A 27,766-nucleotide genomic window follows, 5' to 3' on the forward strand; every position below is an offset into this window, starting at 1 on the left:
CCAGCCATAGCTCCTACAGTTCTGATCCAGTTTGGATGAAATGTGGCACATATACTGTAGGCCAACAATTCTCAAATATGTTTAAAATCAATCAACGACAAGTATTTAAATTTAATTAATTTCCACCATTGTCCATTGAAATCAAGGGTAAACATAAACGCACAAGGGTGATGCTACACAAAGCCTCAGCTCTGGTAATCAGCTCTCTGGCAACAGTTTACAATATGGAAATGACAGAGTGAACCTTGTAATGTAGTTGATACACATAGCTTTGGGTTTACAAATCACTTAATTTCATATACAAATATACATTTATTTTCTTTTTACAATTCTACATTTTGTTAAATTTCTTTGAGTAAAATGTGTCTCAATATAATACTGACCAGAGAGTCTCCAGTGTACAGTGTGGACTCTTCAGTCCAGCAGAGAGCAGCTCCACTCCTGAATCCTGCAGGTAGTTGCCACTCAGGTGCAGCTGTCTCAGACTGGAGGAGGTAGAGCTGAGAACTGAGGCCAGAGCTTCACAGGATCTCTCTGAGAGTACATAGTCATCCAGCCTGAATGAAGATGGATGGGAAGGAAACCAGAATGAACCCAGCATGCAGGAAATATTTATTTCATTATTTATACAGGTAAAAAGTAGTCACTAGTCATTAAACTAACCCTAACACTCAGTAGAGCAACTGACTTACAGAGTTTCCTGTCCTGCAGCAGAAAGAAAATAATATAGAATGTAAATATAAAATAGAACGAAGATGAAAATAATAAGAACATTTAATTAATTAATCTTGGAAAAGAAAGGATGATAAAGTACATGCATATTAAGAAGGATTTATTAACCATAGAACAAGATGAGGTTGTGTGAATTATGAATTAATTACACCAGTGCACACAGTGAGAGGAAGCATTGTTTTCACTCCTGTCTGTGTGTCTGTCTGTGTGTCTGTCTGCACCAGCCATAGCTCCTACAGTTCTGATCCAGTTTGGGTGAAATGTCGCACATATACTGTAGGCCAACAATTCTCAAATATGTTTAAAATCAGTCAACGACAAGTATTTTAATTTAATTAATTTCCACCATTGTCCATTGAAATCAATATTAAGGGTAAACATAAACGCACAAGTGTGATGCTACACAAAGCCTCAGCTCTGGTAATCAGCTCTCTGGCAAGAGTTTACAATATGGAAATGACAGAGTGAACCTTGTAATGTAGTTGATACACATAGCTTTGGGTTTACAAATCACTTAATTTCATACATACAAATATACATTCATTTTCTTTTTACAATTCTACATTTTGTTAAATTTATTTGAGTAAAATGTGTCTCAGTATAATACTGACCAGAGAGTCTCCAGTGTACAGTGTGGACTCTTCAGTCCAGCAGAGAGCAGCTCCACTCCTGAATCATGCAGGTCGTTGTATCTCAGGTGCAGCTCTCTCAGACTGGAGGAGGTAGAGCTGAGAACTGAGGCCAGAGCTTCATAGGATCTCTCTGAGAGTTCACAGTCCTCCAGCCTGAATGAAGATGGATGGGAAGGAAACCAGAATGAACCCAGCATGCAGGAAATATTTCATTATTTATACAGGTAAAAAGTAGTCACTAGTCATTAAACTAACCCTAACACTCAGTAGAGCAACTGACTTACAGAGTTTCCTGTCCTGCAGCAGAAAGAAAATAATATAGAATGTAAATATAAAATAGAACGAAGATGAAAATAATAAGAACATTTAATTAATTAATCTTGGAAAAGAAAGGATGATAAAGTACATGCATATTAAGAAGGATTTATTAACCATAGAACAAGATGAGGTTGTGTGAATTATGAATTAATTACACCAGTGCACACAGTGAGAGGAAGCATTGTTTTCACTCCTGTCTCTGGTTCTGTCTGTGTGTCTGTCTGTACCAGCCATAGCTCCTACAGTTCTGATCCAGTTTGGATGAAATGTCGCACATATACTGTAGGCCAACAATTCTCAAATATGTTTCAAATCAATCAACGACAAGTATTTTAATTTAATTAATTTCCATCATTGTCCATTGAAATCAAGGGTAAACATAAACGCACAAGGGTGATGCTACACAAAGCCTCAGCTCTGGTAATCAGCTCTCTGGCAACAGTTTACAATATGGAAATGACAGAGTGAACCTTGTAATGTAGTTGATACACATAGCTTTGGGTTTACAAATCACTTAATTTCATACATACAAATATACATTTATTTTCTTTTTACAATTCTACATTTTGTTAAATTTCTTTGAGTAAAATGTGTCTCAGTATAATACTGACCCGAGAGTCTCCAGTGTACAGTGTGGACTCTTCAGTCCAGCAGAGAGCAGCTCCACTCCTGAATCCTGCAGGTCGTTGTATCTCAGGTGCAGCTGTCTCAGACTGGAGGAGGTAGAGCTGAGAACTGAGGCCAGAGCTTCACAGTATCTCTCTGAGAGTTCACAGTCCTCCAGCCTGAATGAAGATGGATGGGAAGGAAACCAGAATGAACCCAGCATTCAGGAAATATTTCATTATTTATACAGGTAAAAAGTAGTCACTAGTCATTAAACTAACCCTAACACTCAGTAGAGCAACTGACTTACAGAGTTTCCTGTCCTGCAGCAGAAAGAAAATAATATAGAATGTAAATATAAAATAGAACGAAGATGAAAATAATAAGAACATTTAATTAATTAATCTTGGAAAAGAAAGGATGATAAAGTACATGCATATTAAGAAGGATTTATTAACCATAGAACAAGATGAGGTTGTGTGAATTATGAATTAATTACACCAGTGCACACAGTGAGAGGAAGCATTGTTTTCACTCCTGTCTGTGGTTCTGTCTGTGTGTCTGTCTGTACCAGCCATAGCTCCTACAGTTCTGATCCAGTTTGGATGAAATGTCGCACATATACTGTAGGCCAACAATTCTCAAATATGTTTCAAATCAATCAACGACAAGTATTTTAATTTAATTAATTTCCATCATTGTCCATTGAAATCAAGGGTAAACATAAACGCACAAGGGTGATGCTACACAAAGCCTCAGCTCTGGTAATCAGCTCTCTGGCAACAGTTTACAATATGGAAATGACAGAGTGAACCTTGTAATGTAGTTGATACACATAGCTTTGGGTTTTAAAAGCACTTAATTTCATATATACAAATATACATTTATTTTCTTTTTACAATTCTACATTTTGTTAAATTTCTTTGAGTAAAATGTGTCTCAATATAATACTGACCAGAGTTTCTCCAGTGTACAGTGTGGACTCTTCAGTCCAACAGAGAGCAGCTCCACTCCTGAATCCTGCAGGTCGTTGTATCTCAGGTGCAGCTCTCTCAGACTGGAGGAGGTAGAGCTGAGAACTGAGGCCAGAGCTTCACAGGATCTCTCTGAGAGTTTACAGTCCTTCAGCCTGAATGAAGATGGATGGGAAGGAAACCTGAATGAACCCAGCATGCAGGAAATATTTATTTATTTATTTATACAGGTAAAAAGTAGTCAGTAGTCATTAAACTAACCCTAACCCTACTCAGTAGTACAACTGATTTACAGAGTTTCCTGTCCTGCAGCAGAAATAAAGGATATAGAATGTAAATAGAAAATAGAATGAAGATGAAAATAGTCTTGGACAAGAAAAGATGTATCAACAACCATAGAACAAGATGAGGTTGTGTGAATTATGAATGAATTACACCAGTGCACACAGTGAGAGGAAGCATTGTTTTCACTCCTGTCTGTGGTTCTGTCTGTGTGTCTGTCTGTACCAGCCATAGCTCCTACAGTTCTGATCCAGTTTGGATGAAATATCGCACATATACTGTAGGCCAACAATTCTCAAATATGTTTAAAATCAGTCAACGACAAGTATTTTAATTTAATTAATTTCCACCATTGTCCATTGAAATCAATATTAAGGGTAAACATAAACGCACAAGGGTGATGCTACACAAAGCCTCAGCTCTGGTAATCAGCTCTCTGGCAACAGTTTACAATATGGAAATGACAGAGTGAACCTTGTAATGTAGTTGATACACATAGCTTTGGGTTTTAAAAGCACTTAATTTCATATATACAAATATACATTTATTTTCTTTTTCTTTTTACAATTCTACACTTTGTTACATTTCTTTGAGTAAAATGTGTCTCAATATAATACTGACCAGAGTTTCTCCAGTGTACAGTGTGGACTCTTCAGTCCAGCAGAGAGCAGCTCCACTTCTGAATCCTGCAGGTTGTTGCCACTCAGGTGCAGCTCTCTCAGACTGGAGGAGGTAGAGCTGAGAACTGAGGCCAGAGCTTCACAGGATCTCTCTGAGAGTCTACAGCCCTCCAGCCTGAATGATGATGGATGGGAAGGAAACCAGAATGAACCCAGCATGCAGGAAATATTTCATTATTTATACAGGTAAAAAGTAGTCACTAGTCATTAAACTAACCCTAACACTCAGTAGAGCAACTGACTTACAGAGTTTCCTGTCCTGCAGCAGAAAGAAAATAATATAGAATGTAAATATAAAATAGAACGAAGATGAAAATAATAAGAACATTTAATTAATTAATCTTGGAAAAGAAAGGATGATAAAGTACATGCATATTAAGAAGGATTTATTAACCATAGAACAAGATGAGGTTGTGTGAATTATGAATGAATTACACCAGTGCACACAGTGAGAGGAAGCATTGTTTTCACTCCTGTCTGTGATTCTGTCTGTGTGTCTGTCTGTACCAACCATAGCTCCTACAGTTCTGATCCAGTTTGGATGAAATGTCGCACATATACTGTAGGCCAACAATTCTCAAATATGTTTAAAATCAGTCAACGACAAGTATTTTAATTTAATTAATTTCCACCATTGTCCATTGAAATCAATATTAAGGGTAAACATAAACGCACAAGGGTGATGCTACACAAAGCCTCAGCTCTGGTAATCAGCTCTCTGGCAACAGCTTACAATATGGAAATGACAGAGTGAACCTTGTAATGTAGTTGATACACATAGCTTTGGGTTTTAAAAGCACTTAATTTCATATATACAAATATACATTTATTTTCTTTTTCTTTTTACAATTCTACACTTTGTTACATTTCTTTGAGTAAAATGTGTCTCAATATAATACTGACCAGAGTTTCTCCAGTGTACAGTGTGGACTCTTCAGTCCAGCAGAGAGCAGCTCCACTCCTGAATCCTGCAGGTTGTTGCCACTCAGGTGCAGCTCTCTCAGACTGGAGGAGGTAGAGCTGAGAACTGAGGCCAGAGCTTCACATGATCTCTCTGAGAGTTTACAGCTGTCCAGCCTGAATGATGATGGATGGGAAGGAAACCAGAATGAACCCAGCATGCAGGAAATATTTCATTATTTATACAGGTAAAAAGTAGTCACTAGTCATTAAACTAACCCTAACACTCAGTAGAGCAACTGACTTACAGAGTTTCCTGTCCTGCAGCAGAAAGAAAATAATATAGAATGTAAATATAAAATAGAACGAAGATGAAAATAATAAGAACATTTAATTAATTAATCTTGGAAAAGAAAGTATGATAAAGTACATGCATATTAAGAAGGATTTATTAACCATAGAACAAGATGAGGTTGTGTGAATTATGAATGAATTACACCAGTGCACACAGTGAGAGGAAGCATTGTTTTCACTCCTGTCTGTGATTCTGTCTGTGTGTCTGTCTGTACCAGCCATAGCTCCTACAGTTCTGATCCAGTTTGGATGAAATGTCGCACATATACTGTAGGCCAACAATTCTCAAATATGTTTCAAATCAATCAACGACAAGTATTTTAATTTAATTAATTTCCACCATTGTCCATTGAAATCAATATTAAGGGTAAACATAAACGCACAAGGGTGATGCTACACAAAGCCTCAGCTCTGGTAATCAGCTCTCTGGCAACAGCTTACAATTATGGAAATGACAGAGTGAACCTTGTAATGTAGTTGATACACATAGCTTTGGGTTTTAAAAGCACTTAATTTCATATATACAAATATACATTTATTTTCTTTTTCTTTTTACAATTCTACACTTTGTTACATTTCTTTGAGTAAAATGTGTCTCAATATAATACTGACCAGAGAGTCTCCAGTAAACAGTGTGGACTCTTCAGTCCAGCAGAGAGCAGCTCCACTCCTGAATCCTGCAGGTTGTTGCCATCCAGGTGCAGCTCTCTCAGACTGGAGGAGGTAGAGCTGAGAACTGAGGCCAGAGCTTCACACGATCTCTCTGAGAGTTTACAGTCCTCCAGCCTGAATGAAGATGGATGGGAAGGAAACCAGAATGAACCCAGCATGCAGGAAATATTTCATTATTTATACAGGTAAAAAGTAGTCACTAGTCATTAAACTAACCCTAACACTCAGTAGAGCAACTGACTTACAGAGTTTCCTGTCCTGCAGCAGAAAGAAAATAATATAGAATGTAAATATAAAATAGAACGAAGATGAAAATAATAAGAACATTTAATTAATTAATCTTGGAAAAGAAAGGATGATAAAGTACATGCATATTAAGAAGGATTTATTAACCATAGAACAAGATGAGGTTGTGTTAATTATGAATTAATTACACCAGTGCACACAGTGAGAGGAAGCATTGTTTTCACTCCTGTCTGTGGTTCTGTCTGTGTGTCTGTCTGTACCAGCCATAGCTCCTACAGTTCTGATCCAGTTTGGATGAAATGTCGCACATATACTGTAGGCCAACAATTCTCAAATATGTTTCAAATCAATCAACGACAAGTATTTTAATTTAATTAATTTCCACCATTGTCCATTGAAATCAAGGGTAAACATAAACGCACAAGGGTGATGCTACACAAAGCCTCAGCTCTGGTAATCAGCTCTCTGGCAACAGTTTACAATATGGAAATGACAGAGTGAACCTTGTAATGTAGTTGATACACATAGCTTTGGGTTTACAAATCACTTAATTTCATACAAATATACATTTATTTTCTTTTTACAATTCTACATTTTGTTAAATTTCTTTGAGTAAAATGTGTCTCAATATAATACTGACCAGAGAATCTCCAGTGTACAGTGTGGACTCTTCAGTCCAGCAGAGAGCAGCTCCACTTCTGAATCCTCCAGCTTGTTGTAACTCAGGTGCAGCTGTCTCAGACTGGAGGAGGTAGAGCTGAGAACTGAGGCCAGAGCTTCACAGGATCTCTCTGAGAGTTTACAGTCCTCCAGCCTGAATGAAGATGGATGGGAAGGAAACCAGAATGAACCCAGCATGCAGGAAATATTTCATTATTTATACAGGTAAAAAGTAGTCACTAGTCATTAAACTAACCCTAACACTCAGTAGAGCAACTGACTTACAGAGTTTCCTGTCCTGCAGCAGAAAGAAAATAATATAGAATGTAAATATAAAATAGAACGAAGATGAAAATAATAAGAACATTTAATTAATTAATCTTGGAAAAGAAAGGATGATAAAGTACATGCATATTAAGAAGGATTTATTAACCATAGAACAAGATGAGGTTGTGTGAATTACACCAGTGCACACAGTGAGAGGAAGCATTGTTTTCACTCCTGTCTGTGATTCTGTCTGTGTGTCTGTCTGCACCAGCCATAGCTCCTACAGTTCTGATCCAGTTTGGATGAAAAGTCGCACATATACTGTAGGCCAACAATTCTCAAATATGTTTAAAATCAGTCAACGACAAGTATTTTAATTTAATTAATTTCCACCATTGTCCATTGAAATCAATATTAAGGGTAAACATAAACGCACAAGGGTGATGCTACACAAAGCCTCAGCTCTGGTAATCAGCTCTCTGGCAACAGTTTACAATATGGAAATGACAGAGTGAACCTTGTAATGTAGTTGATACACATAGCTTTGGGTTTACAAATCACTTAATTTCATACATACAAATATACATTTATTTTCTTTTTACAATTCTACATTTTGTTAAATTTCTTTGAGTAAAATGTGTCTCAGTATAATACTGACCCGAGAGTCTCCAGTGCACAGTGTGGACTCTTCAGTCCAACAGAGAGCAGCTCCACTCCTGAATCCTGCAGGTTGTTGCCATTCAGGTGCAGCTCTCTCAGACTGGAGGAGGTAGAGCTGAGAACTGAGGCCAGAGCTTCACAGGATCTCTCTGAGAGTTTACACCTGTCCAGCCTGAATGAAGATGGATGGGAAGGAAACCAGAATGAACCCAGCATGCAGGAAATATTTATTTATTTATTTATTTATTTATTTATTTATTTATTTATTTATTTATTTATTTATTTATTTATTTATTTATTTATTTATTTATTTATTTATTTATTTATTTATTTATTTATTTATTTATTTATTTATTTATTTATACAGGTAAAAAGTAGTCAGTAGTCATTAAACTAACCCTAACCCTACTCAGTAGTACAACTGATTTACAGAGTTTCCTGTCCTGCAGCAGAAATAAAGGATATAGAATGTAAATAGAAAATAGAATGAAGATGAAAATAGTCTTGGACAAGAAAAGATTTATCAACAACCATAGAACAAGATGAGGTTGTGTGAATTATGAATTAATTACACCAGTGCACACAGTGAGAGGAAGCATTGTTTTCACTCCTGTCTGTGAATCTGTCTGTGTGTCTGTATGTACCAGCCATAGCTCCTACAGTTCTGATCCAGTTTGGGTGAAATGTCGCACATATACTGTAGGCCAACAATTCTCAAATATGTTTAAAATCAGTCAACGACAAGTATTTTAATTTAATTAATTTCCACCATTGTCCATTGAAATCAATATTAAGGGTAAACATAAACGCACAAGGGTGATGCTACACAAAGCCTCAGCTCTGGTAATCAGCTCTCTGGCAACAGTTTACAATATGGAAATGACAGAGTGAACCTTGTAATGTAGTTGATACACATAGCTTTGGGTTTTAAAAGCACTTAATTTCATATATACAAATATACATTTATTTTCTTTTTCTTTTTACAATTCTACACTTTGTTACATTTCTTTGAGTAAAATGTGTCTCAATATAATACTGACCAGAGAGTCTCCAGTGTACAGTGTGGACTCTTCAGTCCAGCAGAGAGCAGCTCCACTTCTGAATCCTGTAGGTTGTTGCCACTCAGGTGCAGCTCTCTCAGACTGGAGGAGGTAGAGCTGAGAACTGAGGCCAGAGCTTCACAGGATCTCTCTGAGAGTTCACAGTCCTCCAGCCTGAATGAAGATGGATGGGAAGGAAACCAGAATGAACCCAGCATGCAGGAAATATTTCATTATTTATACAGGTAAAAAGTAGTCACTAGTCATTAAACTAACCCTAACACTCAGTAGAGCAACTGACTTACAGAGTTTCCTGTCCTGCAGCAGAAAGAAAATAATATAGAATGTAAATATAAAATAGAACGAAGATGAAAATAATAAGAACATTTAATTAATTAATCTTGGAAAAGAAAGGATGATAAAGTACATGCATATTAAGAAGGATTTATTAACCATAGAACAAGATGAGGTTGTGTGAATTATGAATTAATTACACCAGTGCACACAGTGAGAGGAAGCATTGTTTTCACTCCTGTCTGTGGTTCTGTCTGTGTGTCTGTCTGTACCAGCCATAGCTCCTACAGTTCTGATCCAGTTTGGGTGAAATGTCGCACATATACTGTAGGCCAACAATTCTCAAATATGTTTCAAATCAATCAACGACAAGTATTTTAATTTAATTAATTTCCACCATTGTCCATTGAAATCAAGGGTAAACATAAACGCACAAGGGTGATGCTACACAAAGCTTCAGCTCTGGTAATCAGCTCTCTGGCAACAGTTTACAATATGGAAATGACAGAGTGAACCTTGTAATGTAGTTGATACACATAGCTTTGGGTTTACAAATCACTTAATTTCATACATACAAATATACATTTATTTTCTTTTTACAATTCTACATTTTGTTAAATTTCTTTGAGTAAAATGTGTCTCAATATAATACTGACCAGAGTTTCTCCAGTGTACAGTGTGGACTCTTCAGTCCAGCAGAGAGCAGCTCCACTTCTGAATCCTGCAGGTCGTTGCCACTCAGGTGCAGCTCTCTCAGACTGGAGGAGGTAGAGCTGAGAACTGAGGCCAGAGCTTCACAGGATCTCTCTGATAGTACACAGTCCTCCAGCCTGAATGAAGATGGATGGGAAGGAAACCAGAATGAACCCAGCATGCAGGAAATATTTATTTATTTATTTATACAGGTAAAAAGTAGTCAGTAGTCATTATACTAACCCTAACCCTACTCAGTAGTACAACTGATTTACAGAGTTTCCTGTCCTGCAGCAGAAATAAAGGATATAGAATGTAAATAGAAAATAGAATGAAGATGAAAATAGTCTTGGACAAGAAAATATTTATCAACAACCATAGAACAAGATGAGGTTGTGTGAATTATGAATTAATTACACCAGTGCACACAGTGAGAGGAAGCATTGTTTTCACTCCTGTCTGTGATTCTGTCTGTGTGTCTGTCTGTACCAGCCATAGCTCCTACAGTTCTGATCCAGTTTGGGTGAAATGTCGCACATATACTGTAGGCCAACAATTCTCAAATATGTTTAAAATCAGTCAACGACAAGTATTTTAATTTAATTAATTTCTACCATTGTCCATTGAAATCAATATTACGGGTAAACATAAACGCACAAGGGTGATGCTACACAAAGCCTCAGCTCTGGTAATCAGCTCTCTGGCAACAGCTTACAATATGGAAATGACAGAGTGACCCTGTAATGTAGTTGATACACCTATAAGCTTTGGGTTTACAAATCACTTCATTTCATATATACAAATATACATTAATTTTCTTTTTCTTTTTACAGTTCTACATTTTGTTAAATTTTTTTGAGTAAAATGTGTCTCAATATAATACTGACCAGAGAGTCTCCAGTGTACAGTGTGGACTCTTCAGTCCAGCAGAGAGCAGCTCCACTCCTGAATCCTGCAGGTCATTGCCACTCAGGTGCAGCTCTCTCAGACTGGAGGAGGTAGAGCTGAGAACTGAGGCCAGAGCTTCACAGGATCTCTCTGAGAGTTCACAGCCGTCCAGCCTGAATGAAGATGGATGGGAAGGAAAACAGAATGAACCCAGCATGCAGGAAATATTTATTTATTTATACAGGTAAAAAGTAGTCAGTAGTCATTTAACTAACCCTAACCCTACTACTCAGTAGTACAACTGATTTACAGGGTTTCCTCTCCTGCAGCAGAAAGAAAATATATAGAATGTAAATACTAAATAGAAAATAGAACGAAGATAACAAATAAAATAAAAAAAACTTAAAAAATCTTGGAAAAGAAAGGATGAGAAAGTACATGAATATTAACCCATTCTCTGCCACCACTTTGATCATCCTAAACCATTCTCTGCCAGTACTGTAAGTCTATGGAGATGTTCACCTTCTTTGCAGGGCTATAACTTTTTAAATTGTATTGCTAAATTGACATTACTATGGCCCATTCAACATCGATTATGTATTGTTCAGGGTGTAGGAACGTTTTACTTTATCATTCACACATTCATACTAAAATACCGTCTAGAGTATAAATATGTTTTTATCGTTTTCTGCAGTATTTCCTAGAACGCGAGATATAGACATAAATGCATATATTAGATTATCAAATGCCGTTTGATACCGATCAACGTTATATTAAAAATGTCAACTGTACATGGTCCTAAACGTTATGACTGATCATCCGCGGGTGAACGGAGCGGGGGGGGGGGGGGGGGGGGTCGTTTATAATTCCGTGAACGACGTTAAATGATTTATGTAGTATGGGTGATATATAAATCAGAGCAGTTTGTATCGAAAATGATAAAGAAAAACGCTGAAACTTACATCAGCTTACTCGTAGCGTTGGGCGATGAGAGTGGAGCAAACAGATCCCAGTTATGTGATGTGGATCAATGCGATCCAGTTCCGGTTTGTATAATACTAATATACGCCCAAATCATGTGGATTATTGAGTTATGGCAACGGATCGATATCCACAGTGTGTGTATTGAGTCCAGGGACGATAAACGAGTGCCCGGACGGAATAGTGAGACGCACCGGGAACCCAAGAGATCGACTTCCGGTTGCAACTCGCAGATCAGCCACCAGGTGGCAGTATTGAAGCGTTGCAGAGTTGTGATGGCTCACACAGCATATGACAAGGCTCTGTGGATGAAATATGAATACCATGGCGAAAATATGAAATATGAACTTGAAACACGTCATACGCTGTTATTGGCAGAATTCGCATGAACTTGAAACCCGTCGTACGACGTGATTGGCGGGAAAAGGGTTAAGAAGGATTGATCAACAACCATAGAACAAGATGAGGTTGTGTGAATTATGAATTAATTACACCAGTGCACACAGTGAGAGGAAGCATTGTTTTCACTCCTGTCTGTGATTCTGTCTGTGTGTCTGTCTGTACCAGCTATAGCTGCTACAGTTCTGATCCAGTTTGGGTGAAATGTCGCACATATCCTGTAAGCCAACAATTCTCAAATATGTTTCAAATCAGTCAACGACAAGTATTTTAATTTAATTAATTTCCACCATTGTCAATTGAAATCAATATTAAGGGTAAACATAAAGCACAAGGGTGATGCTACACAAAGCCTCAGCTCTGGTAATCAGCTCTCTGGCAACAGTTTACAATATGGAAATGACAGAGTGACCTTGTAATGTATAGTTGATACACCTATAAGCTTTGGGTTTTAAAATCACTTCATTTCATATTTATAAATATAGATCAAATGAATTTTTCTTTTTACAATTCTACATTTTGTTAAATTTCTTTGAGTAAAATGTGTCTCAATATAATACTGACCGGAGAGTCTCCAGTGTACAGTGTGGACTCTTCAGTCCAACAGAGAGCAGCTCCACTCCTGAATCCTGCAGGTTGTTGCCATCCAGGTCCAGCTCTCTCAGACTGGAGGAGGTAGAGCTGAGAACTGAGGCCAGAGCTTCACAGGATCTCTCTGAGAGTTTACAGTACCTCAGCCTGAATGAAGATGGATGGGAAGGAAACCAGAATGAACCCAGCATGCAGGAAATATTTATTTATTTATACAGGTAAAAAGTAGTCAGTAGTCATTAAACTAACCCTAACACTCAAGTAGAGCAACTGACTTACAGAGTTTCCTGTCCTGCAGCAGAAAGAAAATAATATAGAATGTAAATATAAAATAGAACGAAGATGAAAATAATAAGAAAATTTAATTAATTAATCTTGGAAAAGAAAGGATGATAAAGTACATGCATATTAAGAAGGATTTATTAACTGTAACTGAGGGGTACAATTCCCTGACTGTATTACTAGATATGATACTTACTACCACTACCTTTGTACTTTATATTCGGCCACCCAGTACTCGGCATAAATATATTATGATAAACACTCTCACGTAGATGAAACGGATCCAACACAAATGTACGAAGTCGAAGTATGCGTTTATTACTACACAGCAATGGTGTGTAGAGCAAGCACTTAATCACTTAATTACATTTATGAATTGAAATAGTATGCACTTTTATGGCAAAGAGTATTCGTTGGTATATCAATAGAGAATGTCCAATCTCTGGTGGCGCAGGCGGTAAATATACGACCTGGAATAGTTAAGGAATAACAGCAATGATACTTTAATGATTATAAGACTGGATACACTAAGGGGAGTAACCCGGTCGCTTGTAAGACAACAGGAGTAGGAGGGGGGGGGGGGGTAGAGTCTGGCTGCCTCGTCCGGCCAAGGGTATCCTGGGTGAACCCACAGTTGTGCAGCTCGGTGCGCCAGCGATCCTTGGACCACAGATGAAAGCAGGTGGACTCTCTGTGAGCCGGCTCTCTCCGGTCCACGGGGGAGAGACGTGAAGCAACCTCGTCTTGCAGAGCGTCTCCTCACCTTGCGTCCTCTCCAGGGGGGGGGGGGTTCCAACACACGCCAGTGTCGGGGGTCTTTATCCATGGAATAATCACTGTACACAAAGCATAATCCGTGCCTGGGAAGGCGGGCTGTCGTCGGTAGAATAATCCGGTATACAGGTCCACTCGCTCGTCGGCTCTGGGGCTCCTCGGGTGCAATCTCACATGGGGTCGATCATCCTGGATAAGCAGCCAGTTCTCTGCCCGAAACGATGGGGTACTGACTACGATAGTATTCTCACCGCACGAAGCACTACATATGAATAGACTATTATTAGCTTAATAGACTACGTCCAACTCGACGATATAGTGCCAAATATGACTATTCAAATATTAATATACACGATGTCTCAATACCGATGGTAGGCCGAACTTGGCCTTACTCCCACACGTGGCGTCGCGGGGAGGCTTTACGTCTGTCACTCTATTGGAGGGTAAGAAACTGGACTGAAAAGGAAGTCCTACTTTAGTAGCGCCGTATATATACGCACTATGAACAAATAGTACCGTTAGTGGTGCGGTAGCCAGATTCCTACGCGGAACTAGGACTTGTTCGTACATGTTGAGCGGTACGTTTGAACTGGGTCTGGGGGGTATGGCAACCTGGCACCAAGGTCTCGACCAATAGTAGAATGGAGACTATTATGGGATGTTCAGTAGGCTAGAATGGATATTCAATGCATATTGTACAAGGAATATACAAGGGATATCAAGGAATATTAGAGAATATACAAATACAATTAAATATATATATATAATAAATATATATATTCGGTTTAATCTGGCCCTTCACAACAACCACCCCCTGATTGGTCCCAGACCTAATCAGTTAAGCAGAGACAGATTAATCGCGTTGTCTATTTACACATAAGGGTTTGCTGTAGGGGTCAGTCAACTTCACAAAGTCATAGGGTTATAGGGTCATGGTCATCATCGATTGTGTCTGGGAGTCGGGGCAGTTCTATGAGCCTCGCCACGGGACGGGTGTAAGTGCGACCCTGGACAAGCACTTCAGCTGCTCGGACCTTGCCGTCGGCACCGGTGATCACTTTGCTTACGCGGCCGGCCGGCCACATAGCTCTGGGCAGTGATTGATCAATAATCATGACGACTGTTCCTTCTGTCAAATTGTCTCTCTCCTTTACCCACTTCTGGCGGGTCTGTAGAGACGGTAGGTAGTGCAGTAGGAAACTGCTCCAAAACTTGTCGGCTAATACTTGGCTGTACCTCCACATTCGTCGGCCGTTCGCTTCTTCAGGCCGGTACATTGTCTGGGGTAACGCGGGATCTAGCCGCCCCATCAGGAGTGTGTTGGGGGTAACTGGGTCGATATCCGCCACATCGCTGGGGACGTAGCCGAGGGGCTTAGAGTTCAATACTCCCTCAATCTCCGTGAGGACTGTCATTTGTTGTGCACTCTCTATGGTAGTGCAATCATCTATGTTGGGGTCTGCGGAGATAACAGTGCTCAATCCACAGAACACAGGCCTCTTATTCTCAGCCTCCTCCGGACTGGCTTCCCTCGGGGTAGGCGTGGGCCACTCTCCTTCCGGGAGCTTTAGGAATGCTGGGCCGTCACTGTAGACATTGCGACGGTCATCTAGGGGGATTCCCCGGGTGATGACGTCAGCTGGGTTCTGTTTTGTATCAACGTAGCGCCACTCTGTTTCTCCGGTTAACTCTTCGGTTAAGTCTTGAATCTCGGTGACTCTGACTCCCACGAAGACTTTGTACTTGCATGAGTCCGATTTGATCCAGGCGAGTACTGTCGTGGAATCTGACCACAGGATTGTTCTAGACACCGGTATGGTGAGCTCACGTTGGATGAGCGTGGCTAGGTGCGCTCCGGCTAGGGCTGCGCAGAGCTCTAGGCGTGGGATAGATTGTTGCTTGCGTGGGGCTATTCTCGAGCGGGCGAGGACAAATGCTGTGTAGATCTCTCCCCCCTCTTCTTGGGCCCGCAAGTAGGCTACTGATCCGTATGCGACCTCTGAGGCGTCACTGAAGACGTGTAAGTCCATTTTACATGTCTCTGGCCTCACCGTGGGTGGGAAGTAGCTTCGGCGCATATTAACGCCTGGGAGTGAGTGGAGCTCCATCTCCCACTCTCTCCAGGTGGATGCAAGGTGTGCGGGAATGGGGTCGTCCCAGCCCTGGTCCTTGTCCCACAATGCTCGTACAATCATTTTTGCCCTGGTGGTGTACGGTAGAATACATCCTAGCGGGTCATATTGTCGGGCGAGTGTTGTGTACACACTCCGTCTGGTGGTCGGCGCCGCCGCCGGCCTTCCCTGCTCCGTAGTCAGGGGCTTGTGTCTGTAGTGAAGCGAATCTGTTTTGAATCGCCACACCAATCCCAGGGTCATCTCCTGGGCTTCTCCCGGGATTGTAGCCATCCAGGTCTCGCTGCTGGCTGCCTTGTCCTCGGAGGAGAGGCTGCGCAGTACTTGCGGATCGCTGCTGGCCCACTGCCTGAGATCAAAGCCGCCTTTGATCAATGAGGCGCGGAGTTTAATCAGGAGAGCCTCGGCTTCTTCCTGGGTTGAAAGGCTTTGTAGACAGTTGTCTACGTAGAAGCTGTTCTTTACGCTGTGTCGGACCTCTTCGTCCGCTGCTGGGTCCTCTGCTACATGTTTCTGTAGTGCAAATGTAGCACAGCAGGGGCTGCACGTCGTTCCGAAGGGGAGGACTTCCCATTGGTAGATGGCTGGGTGCTCATCTCCTGGCTTCTCTCTCCTTAGGAACCGTAACAGGGGCTTGTCCTCCTCTACTAATCTCACCTGCAGGAACATTCCTTTAATGTCCCCGCTGATGGCCACCTTTTCCTGGCGGAAGCGGAGTAGAACGCCGAGTAGGGAGGGGCCGAGTGTGGGACCGGGCAGTAACTCTTTATTCAGATTTTGGGATCCGATCTGGTAGCTGCAGTTAAATACTATGCGGTCTTTACCGTTGTGATGGACCTTGTGGTGAGGCACGTACCACGATTCAGTGGTCTGGTCAGCCTCTTTAATGTCCATCTTTGTGACGTGTCCCGCTGTGATGAGCTTCTCAATCTCGGCGCGGTATACACTCTCTTGGGCGGGGTTCTTGGCTAAGCGCCGCTCCGTGTTCAGCAGGTACCGTTCTGTGGCGTCTGTCTTGGCGTGGAAAGTAGGCGTTCCTTCTCGCCGCAGGAGTGGCGTGGCGTATCTCAACACGCCGTTGACCGGGACTCTCTTGGTCCCTGTCTCGAGGAGGTGAATGGCGTAAATGTCATCTTTAGAGCGAATGTCTTTCTTTCCGTTCTTAAAGGGCATTTGTTCCAAGGTCCATAACCGCTCTACGTGTTGCAGGAGTGCGGTTTCTCCCTCTGTGACTCGGGAGTGGAGACATCTAGTGGCTGTACTTCGGTTGAGAGATTTGGCGAGCGGGCCTTGGAGAGTCCATCCCAAACGGGTCTCGACTGCTGCAGGACAGCCTCGGGGTCCGGTATGAACCCGGTCTATCGGGACAATGAGGTCTGCATGGTCGGAGCCTATCAACAGGGTCGGCATAGCATTGTCTATGAGCGGGATCGGTAACTTGCGCAGATGTGCATATTTCTCCATCAGCTTGGCGACGGGGTATGTGTACCGCGACAGTCCTATTTCTTGGCTGGTGAAAGCGTCTGTAATCTGGTACCGTCGCTCAGGCTGGCCGCTTGCTGCGATAGAGAATGAGACATTCTCGCCCTTTATCGTCTTCAAATCTCGTCTTATTGTCCGAATTGTCATTTGGGTTTCGCTTCCCCGCAGCCCTAGCTGGGCCGCAGCGGAGGCGAGCAGAAGGGTCTTCTCTGACCCGTCATCGAGGACGGCGTAAGTGTCCAGGACTTTATTCTGGTAGCTTAGTGTCACACGCACTACTTTTAGGAGTACTCGGGCTCCACTGCTGCTGGCGGGATCGATGTACATGACGCTCGCTTTGCTGCTGGATGGTGCGGGTGAAGGGCGCCGTCTGTTACTGTCGTGAAGTATGTCCAGATGGGCTCCATCGCACTTGGTGCACCTTTTCTTTAAGCGGCATTCGGCTGCCATGTGTGAGAGCGCACAGCGAAAACAGCGCTTGTTGGACTTTATCCATTGACTTGCTTCCTCCGCGTTCAGCTTGGGGAAGGAGTCACATTGCGCTAGCCAGTGTTCTTTCTCACAGTAGGGGCACACTATCTTCCACTTCTCCGTTCTGGAGGGGGTACTGTGGCTCCTGCTGCTCGGTACTGACTCCGATTGGTGCATCACAGTCACCGATCTTCTTCCATCATTTAGTCGTCTGGTTCCTTCTCTGGAGCCAGGGGTGCTCCGTCCGAATGTATCTAGCCGTAGGCTGCTGACTTCTCTCGCCAGGAAGTCTGCTAGATCGAGGAGGTTCGGTTCGGGGCCATTCGGGTCTCGGTGGTCTCTCTGCCGCCTAAAACGCTCCTGTCGAGCGGGCGGCAGCTTCTCCAAGATCCTTTCCACATTTGAGTTGGCGTAAAGTTCATGCCTCCCCTTCTCTCTCTGCGCTCCCAACATCCCTACCAGGGACTGCACTCTGATGGACAGGTCGTCCAGTGCTCGATTGTCTATTGCTGGGGGTAAGCGGTCGATGTGTCGGATCTCCTGGATCACGTAATCCCATATGCGCCCATACCTCTGGTCCAATGCTACCAGCGCTGCTGTGTATGGGGTGGTGGAAGTCGCGTAGGCGAGCGCTATATTATGTGCGCGGGGTACCTTTAAGTGCTTCAGTAGGATGGCGTATTTATGGCGTTCATCCAATACATCCACCAACATGGTCTCCAGACACATGCAGAGTTCTGTATACTGGGCCCGGTTCTCTTGGGTGAAGTCGGGTACCATAGGCGTGCCAATGTATGACGCTGACTGTGGATACATCGGCGAGTGTTGGGGGAGAGGCCTCCTAGGCGAGTCTCCTCCCGCTCCTTGGTGTGGGCTGGTACCGGCAGTGTACCATGGCCCGCTTGTCCAGGTGCTGTTCCTCGGTGCGGGTCGTGCGTCGTGCTCACCCGGGTATAGAGTCGGGGGTCTGTAGCGCAGCTCCGCGGGAGTATAGCCTGGGCTGTACCGGACCTCCTGGTCCGGTAGAGTACTGTGCTGTCGTCGGGCGTGGTTCTCCTCCTCTTCCTCTTCGTCTTCAGTTAGGTCATCCAGTGCTTGTAGTCTCTGGTTTAGCCTCTCCACAGGATATGCTGCTCCTTCCCGGTTGCTAGGTCTCGCTTGGACCGGTGGGGGGAGGTGGTCTGTGGGGGGTATAGACCTCGTCTGTTGGTCAAGTTCAGGGTTGTTTACTCGGCTAGGGGATGCCGCCCTGGAGGTGTGTCTAGACGAGTTCCTGGAGCCTCTGGCGGAGGGAGAGGGTGTTGTCCGTCTGATCAGCTGTTCTATTAGTTGCGCTTGCTGTCTGTCGCGCTCTGCGTCCCGTAGAGCACCAGCAGCTGCTCGCTGGCTGTCTGCTCGGTCTCGGGCCACATTCTCTTCCCTCTGAATGCGTCTTATTTCTAGACGTATATGCTCTTCTTCGCTCCGCTGCTGGATCTGCAGTCGGTCGCGTTCAGCAGCGGCGTTCAGGCTGATGAGGAAGGCCTGCTGTAGGGTCCTCTCTGCCTCGCTGGGAGAAGGCGGTTGTATAGGGGAGCCTTCCCTCGGGGTACTCCTTGCGGAGCCTTGGAGCTCTATCTCCACGGTGCTCTCCCCGTCTTCTTCCGTGCCGAGTTCTCTCTCGGTAGCGTTGTATTCCTCCCGGGACTCATCGGGGACTACTTCTTCAGTACTGGCGGGGTGTGAAGTCATGTCTGGTTCCCACTGGTCCCCACCGTGAACTTGGTCAGTTACATTAGAACCCGTAGGGGCCTCTATGGTCGGGGTAGTCTGGGCGTTGGGGTTAGACATACTTTTACTTTCTAGTTTTACCGCGTTTACTGTTAGTAGAAGACTAGGTTGTTGACTGACAGCGTAAGCCTCTAAGTACTGAGGGAGCCGTCGTTCGCGCTGCGGGCGTTGGTTAGGAGGATCGTTTCGTGGAGTGTTCATCATAGGCCATTTCAATATTAATAACACTATATTAATATTACACTAATTACCCTCCGGCTCGAAGGACCAATTGTAACTGAGGGGTACAATTCCCTGACTGTATTACTAGATATGATACTTACTACCACTACCTTTGTACTTTATATTCGGCCACCCAGTACTCGGCATAAATATATTATGATAAACACTCTCACGTAGATGAAACGGATCCAACACAAATGTACGAAGTCGAAGTATGCGTTTATTACTACACAGCAATGGTGTGTAGAGCAAGCACTTAATCACTTAATTACATTTATGAATTGAAATAGTATGCACTTTTATGGCAAAGAGTATTCGTTGGTATATCAATAGAGAATGTCCAATCTCTGGTGGCGCAGGCGGTAAATATACGACCTGGAATAGTTAAGGAATAACAGCAATGATACTTTAATGATTATAAGACTGGATACACTAAGGGGAGTAATCCGGTCGCTTGTAAGACAACAGGAGTAGGAGGGGGGGGGGGGTAGAGTCTGGCTGCCTCGTCCGGCCAAGGGTATCCTGGGTGAACCCACAGTTGTGCAGCTCGGTGCGCCAGCGATCCTTGGACCACAGATGAAAGCAGGTGGACTCTCTGTGAGCCGGCTCTCTCCGGTCCACGGGGGAGAGACGTGAAGCGACCTCGTCTTGCAGAGCGTCTCCTCACCTTGCGTCCTCTCCAGGGGGGGGGTTCCAACACACGGCAGTGTCGGGGGTCTTTATCCATGGAATAATCACTGTACACAAAGCATAATCCGTGCCTGGGAAGGCGGGCTGTCGTCGGTAGAATAATCCGGTATACAGGTCCACTCGCTCGTCGGCTCTGGGGCTCCTCGGGTGCAATCTCACATGGGGTCGATCATCCTGGATAAGCAGCCAGTTCTCTGCCCGAAACGATGGGGTACTGACTACGATAGTATTCTCACCGCACGAAGCACTACATATGAATAGACTATTATTAGCTTAATAGACTACGTCCAACTCGACGATATAGTGCCAAATATGACTATTCAAATATTAATATACACGATGTCTCAATACCGATGGTAGGCCGAACTTGGCCTTACTCCCACACGTGGCGTCGCGGGGAGGCTTTACGTCTGTCACTCTATTGGAGGGTAAGAAACTGGACTGAAAAGGAAGTCCTACTTTAGTAGCGCAGTATATATACGCACTATGAACAAATAGTACCGTTAGTGGTGCGGTAGCCAGATTCCTACGCGGAACTAGGACTTGTTCGTACATGTTGAGCGGTACGTTTGAACTGGGTCTGGGGGGTATGGCAACCTGGCACCAAGGTCTCGACCAATAGTAGAATGGAGACTATTATGGGATGTTCAGTAGGCTAGAATGGATATTCAATGCATATTGTACAAGGAATATACAAGGGATATCAAGGAATATTAGAGAATATACAAATACAATTAAATATATATATATAATAAATATATATATTCGGTTTAATCTGGCCCTTCACAACATTAACCATAGAACAAGATGAGGTTGTGTGAATTATGAATTAATTACACCAGTGCACACAGTGAGAGGAAGCATTGTTTTCACTCCTGTCTCTGGTTCTGTCTGTGTGTCTGTCTGTACCAGCCATAGCTCCTACAGTTCTGATCCAGTTTGGATGAAATGTCGCACATATACTGTAGGCCAACAATTCTCAAATATGTTTCAAATCAATCAACGACAAGTATTTTAATTTAATTAATTTCCACCATTGTCCATTGAAATCAAGGGTAAACATAAACGCACAAGGGTGATGCTACACAAAGCTTCAGCTCTGGTAATCAGCTCTCTGGCAACAGTTTACAATATGGAAATGACAGAGTGAACCTTGTAATGTAGTTGATACACATAGCTTTGGGTTTACAAATCACTTAATTTCATACATACAAATATAAATTTATTTTCTTTTTACAATTCTACATTTTGTTAAATTTCTTTGAGTAAAATGTGTCTCAATATAATACTGACCAGAGTTTCTCCAGTGTACAGTGTGGACTCTTCAGTCCAACAGAGAGCAGCTCCACTCCTGAATCCTGCAGGTTGTTGCCATTCAGGTGCAGCTCTCTCAGACTGGAGGAGGTAGAGCTGAGAACTGAGGCCAGAGCTTCACAGGATCTCTCTGAGAGTTTACACCTGTCCAGCCTGAATGAAGATGGATGGGAAGGAAACCAGAATGAACCCAGCATGCAGGAAATATTTATTTATTTATTTATACAGGTAAAAAGTAGTCGTCATTAAACTAACCCTAACCCTACTCAGTAGTACAACTGATTTACAGAGTTTCCTGTCCTGCAGCAGAAAGAAAATATATAGAATGTAAATAGAAAATAGAACAAAGATGAAAAAAAAAGAAAATTAAAAACATTGTCTTATTATGGATATTATGGATGTCGGTAAAGGGAATGATCAAGGATTTCACTGATAGCTTTTCCTCCAAAATGCGCAAGAATTGATGCTCAAAACTGGATGAACTGGAAACGCTTTACTCAACGTTATTTAATTCTTTACAATACAACAACTCGATTCGACTGGAAAATCAAGTTAATGTACTAAAAAAAGAGATTAACGCCATATACAGACAACAATCTGAAATACAAATACGTAGCACAAGACAACAGCAGTACTCTCAAGGTTCCAAACCAATCACCTATTAGCTATGCGATTAAGAGTTAATGCAAAATTTGCAGATATAACTACCATTAAAGCACAACAAGGACTTGTTACAGACCCTGAAAAAATAAACGCGACATTCAAAGAATTCTACTCCAACTTGTATAAATCAGAAACGACCTTCGATCAAAACAAAATGGGCACATATCTTAATCAAATTAACCTCCCTAAACTTTCAGAGGATGACGCTAAACAGTTAGAAACACCGATCACACTAGACTCGAGGAACTCAAGAAGGCCATATCCGAAATGCAAAGTGGTAAGGCTCCTGGAAGAGACTTGGGGTCGGGGAGGCTCTGGGCCCGCTGGGGTAACGCCGGCAGGTGCATTGACTTGGGGTCGGGGAGGCTCTGGGCCCGCTGGGGTAATGTTGGCGCCGCTGGGCCCGCTGGGGTAATGTTGGCGCCAATGGCGCCAACAGGAGCAGCAGAGGCCGGACTAGCTTGAATTGGAAATTCTGCTGGTGCTGCTTCCTCAGACTCGGAGAGCTCATCGTTGGCTCGGTGATTTTTCGACGCTTCATGATGGTTAATGTGTTATCTCTTGTAGAGGCTAGAGCTAGACTGCTAGTCTAGACCGCTATTTTGAAATGGATGCACGTTGGTAGGACGTATGAGCTGACCTCTGTGTGCAGCGACGCGTGCCGTGATAGGCTAGTTCAAGTTTTTTTTTATTTTTATTTTTTTTACGTGGGTTACTACAGATAGTGGAAATTAACCTGGGAAGCGCGCGGACGTAAATGTATTTGCTGATATACATTTGACTGTTAATGTTAATTAATGTTATTATTATTATTATTATTATTATTATTATTATTATTATTATTATTATTATTATTATTATTATTATTATTATTATTATTATTAATTATTATTATTATTATAAAAAAATATTATTATTATTAAAAATTATTATTATTATTATTATTATTATTATTATTATTATTATTATTATTATTATTATTATTATTATTATTATTATTATTATTATTATTATTATTATTAATGTTTACATAATGTTTGAGTTTGATACACCCAGGGGCGGACCTAGCACATTTGGCGCCCTAGGCGAGGTTCACCACTGCGCCCCCCCCCCCCCCCCAAAAAAGAATAAATGTAAAGTGCACACTAAAGTTGAAAACAAGATGGCTGCTGATTGAAGTGCTGAGCTGCACCCCGTGCCAAACTTCCCTTTAAAATGCCATTATATATGCTTTGATCAGAGATAAACTGAACTTTTTCCAACCTGGATTCACCTGTTAACGAGACGGTGGAGGGACTGGAAGCCTATATTGACGCGTTTTATAAAGAAAACGCTATGGCGGGCACCAAACCCGATACCAAACGCACCCGAAGTGAGCTGGGCTCGAGTGATGCGGATGACCCAACCAGCGACATCCGTGAGTCTTTAACATCTATTAAACATCAACTCCAGAAGCTTGATCTACTCGAACAGCTGACAAACAATGTCAAGGAGTTAAAAGCTTCTGTGGAGTACAACAACTCACTCATCGAGGTGCTAAAGGCAGACAATGCCTCACTCAGGATCGACGTAAACAAATTACAACGTCTGACGGGTAATCTCCAAAAAGAAAATTTCAACATGGCTAATAACATTCTTGACCTACAATGTAGAAGCATGAGAGACAACTTAATAATTCACGGTCTTCCTGAAACTAAAAATGAAACTCACCAGAGATCCGAGGAACTTTTTAGGTTATTCCTGTCAGATAACCTGAAAATGAAGTCGGTTGAAACCGAAGCTATCCGCTTTTCAAGAGTCCATCGCCTGGGGAAAGCCAAAGTCGACCAGCAGAGGCCCCGTCCCATCGTGGCCAAAGTCATCGATTCAAAGATGAAATCTGCTATTATGTCCAACGGAAGAGAGTTGAAAGGATCCAAATATTCCATCAGTGACCAGTTCCCGGCAGAGATCATGAGTAGACGCAGGCTGCTCTACCCGGTCATGGCGGATGCGAGGAAAAACAAACGGAATGCTCGTATGTTCATGGATAAACTTTATATTGATGGAACTATGTACAGGAATACCCGTATTACATACTGGCTGAGTGGAGGCGACGAAAACGTCTTTCATGACGCTCAGGAGGAGATACTGACTCCAAGTATCCAGCGTGCTTCCCGAGCTGCTGTAAACAATGACGCTTGAAGATGACGTCATCATCACCAAGGCGTCCTCGTTGCTATGACTACCCGGGACCTGACTGAATACACGTAGGACACTGCATGCAGAATGCTGCAGATGCAAGTCTTCCTTTCTTTTCATTTATCTCTTGTGCTTTTCTTTTCTTCTCAATCTCATATCCATTCCATTTGTTTGTTTGTTCCAATTCATTTATTTAATTTTTCCTTCTTATCTCTCCACCCTCTCTTTCAGGTCAATGTTTGATTCTCTCTCTCTCTCTCCTCTCTCTCTCTCTCTCTCTCTCTCTCTCTCTCACTCTCTCTCTCTCTCTCTCTCTCTCTCTCTCTCTCTCTCTCTCTCTCTCTCTCTCTCTCTCTCTTTCTCTCTCTCTCTCTCTCTTTCTCTCTCTCTCTCTCTCTCTCTCTCTCTCTCTCTCTCTCTCTCTCTCTCTCTCTCTCTCTCTTCTCTCTCTCTCTCTCTCTCTCTCTCTCTCTCTCTCTCTCTCTCTCTCTCTCTCTCCTCTCTCGTCTCTCTCTCTCTCTCTCTCCTCTCTCTCTCATATATATATATATTTTCCCTCATCTTTGGCTAGGGAAATGCGGTTAACGTTGGGCTACTCACCCAGACCCTTGGGCTAATGGGTTTGAATGGAGTGGCCTTGGGTTATTGTTTGTATGTTCTGTTAATCATTTTAGCCCATCCATTAGGGATGGGCCATATGTGTTTTATGCGTAACCCGTCTGTGCAAGACGTTAGGGTTATTTTGTTTTATGTACTTCACCCCCTCCCCCCTCCGTTCACCTCCCCCTTATTCCAGCCATTTAGAGACCTGCCCACATTAGCCTCAATAGAAGCGTCAAAAAAATATTGCATTACCAACAACCATACAACAACATGTATAGATTATGGCTAGTTTGAACATAATGATATGGAACACTGGTGGAATAAATAAACAACACAAACGAAAAAGCGTGCTCACACTGATGAAAAAAGAACAGGTGGACATAGCTCTGCTAAGCGAAACGCACATTTTAGAGAAAGACATAGATATGTTAGCGGACAACACATATCATAACATCAGTCACTCTTCCTTTGGAACGAGAACTCGGGGAGTAGCCATAGTCGTTAGACGGAAGTTGAATATTGAATTGAAGGGAGTATGGTCTGATGCAGATGGTCGGATAACTATAGCTAAGATTTGACACAAGAACAGAAAAATAGCGTTGGTAGCGGTATACGCCCCAAATTTATACGAAGTTAGTTTCTTCACTACACTTACCAGAGCAATGTTAGACCTTCCCGAATACTCATTTATAATCGGTGCAGATTTTAATGCCATTTGGAACCCAAGGATGGACAAATCAAACCCCTCCTTTTCCAATGAACAAAAAAATGCATCTAATGCATTAAAGGATTGGTCGAAGATTACAGGTGTAAATGACTTATGGCGATCACTCAACCCCATGACCCGGACGTACTCTTGTCGATCTGCGAGACATAATACATTATCCAGAATAGATTACGTTTTCACAACCCCGAGACTATTTGATAACTACGATGTGGAAATGATACCCAATGCATTGTCTGATCACTGTTATTTACTCTTAAAAGGAACATTTGGTATACTATCATCCCGAGCCCCAAGATGGCGATTTAACACGATGCTGCTTAATAACAAGGAATTCATTACACAAATCAAAGAAGCTCTTACGGTATTCCTACGGATAAATGCGAATTCGGTGCAGGACCTCAGAATATTATGGATGTCGACAAAGGGAATGATCAAGGATTTCACTGATAGCTTTTCCTCCCAAATACGCAAGAATCGATGCTCAAAACTGGTTGAACTGGAAACACTTTACTCAACGTTATTTAATTCTTTGCAATACAACAACTCGGTTCAACTGGAAAATCAAGTCAATATACTAAAAAAAGAGATTAACGCCATATACAGACAACAATCTGAATTGCAAATACGTAGCACAAGACAACAGCAGTACTCCCAAGGTTCCAAACCAAGTCACCTATTAGCCATGCGACTAAGAGTCAACGCAAAATTTGCAGATATAACTACCATTAGAGCACAACAAGGACTTGTTACAGAACCCAAAGAAATAAACACGACATTCAAAGAATTTTACTCCAACTTATACAAATCAGAAACGACCTTCGATCAAAACAAAATGGACACATATCTTAATCAAATTAACCTCCCTAAACTTTCAGAGGATGACGCTAAACAGTTAGAAACACCGATCACACTAGATGAACTTAGGGAGGCCATATCTGAAATGCAAAGTGGAAGGGCCCCTGGAAGAGACGGTATCCCACCAGAAATGTACCTCTCTTGTTGGGACATAATTGGACCCTTATTACTAAATATGATTTTATACTCAGTCAAGGAGGGGAACTTCCATAAGAATGACAATATTGCACTCATAACAGTCCTCCTCAAAAAAGACAAAGACCCCACCGAGTGCGGTAGTTACAGACCTTTAAGCCTCCTCGGAACCGATATCAAACTGTACTCTAAGGTATTAGCCATCAGACTACAAAAGCATATGACGTCTTTAATTCATCCGGACCAAACAGGCTTCATAAGAGGCCGCCTGATCACTGATAACATAAGACGATTACTACACGTACTAGATGCTAACAAGGAAGGCAACACACCTAAGGCGATGCTGTCCCTGGATGCAATGAAAGCTTTTGACAGGTTGGAATGGTCGTATCTATGGGCAGTATTAGAAAGGATGGGGTTAGGAAAAGGATTCATTGATATGATTAAAGTATTATACAAAGACCCATCGGCCATGATTACAACAGGTACAATCACCTCCGAAATCTTTCCAGTATCACGGTCTTCAAGACAGGGTTGCCCCCTTAGTCCCGGACTATTCGATCTATCATTAGAGCCTTTAGCACAATATATAAGAC

The sequence above is a fragment of the Notolepis coatsorum genome, assembly GCF_963971535.1.
Source record: "Notolepis coatsorum genome assembly, chromosome: 4".
In the NCBI taxonomy this organism is placed as follows: Eukaryota; Metazoa; Chordata; class Actinopteri; order Aulopiformes; family Paralepididae; genus Notolepis; species Notolepis coatsorum.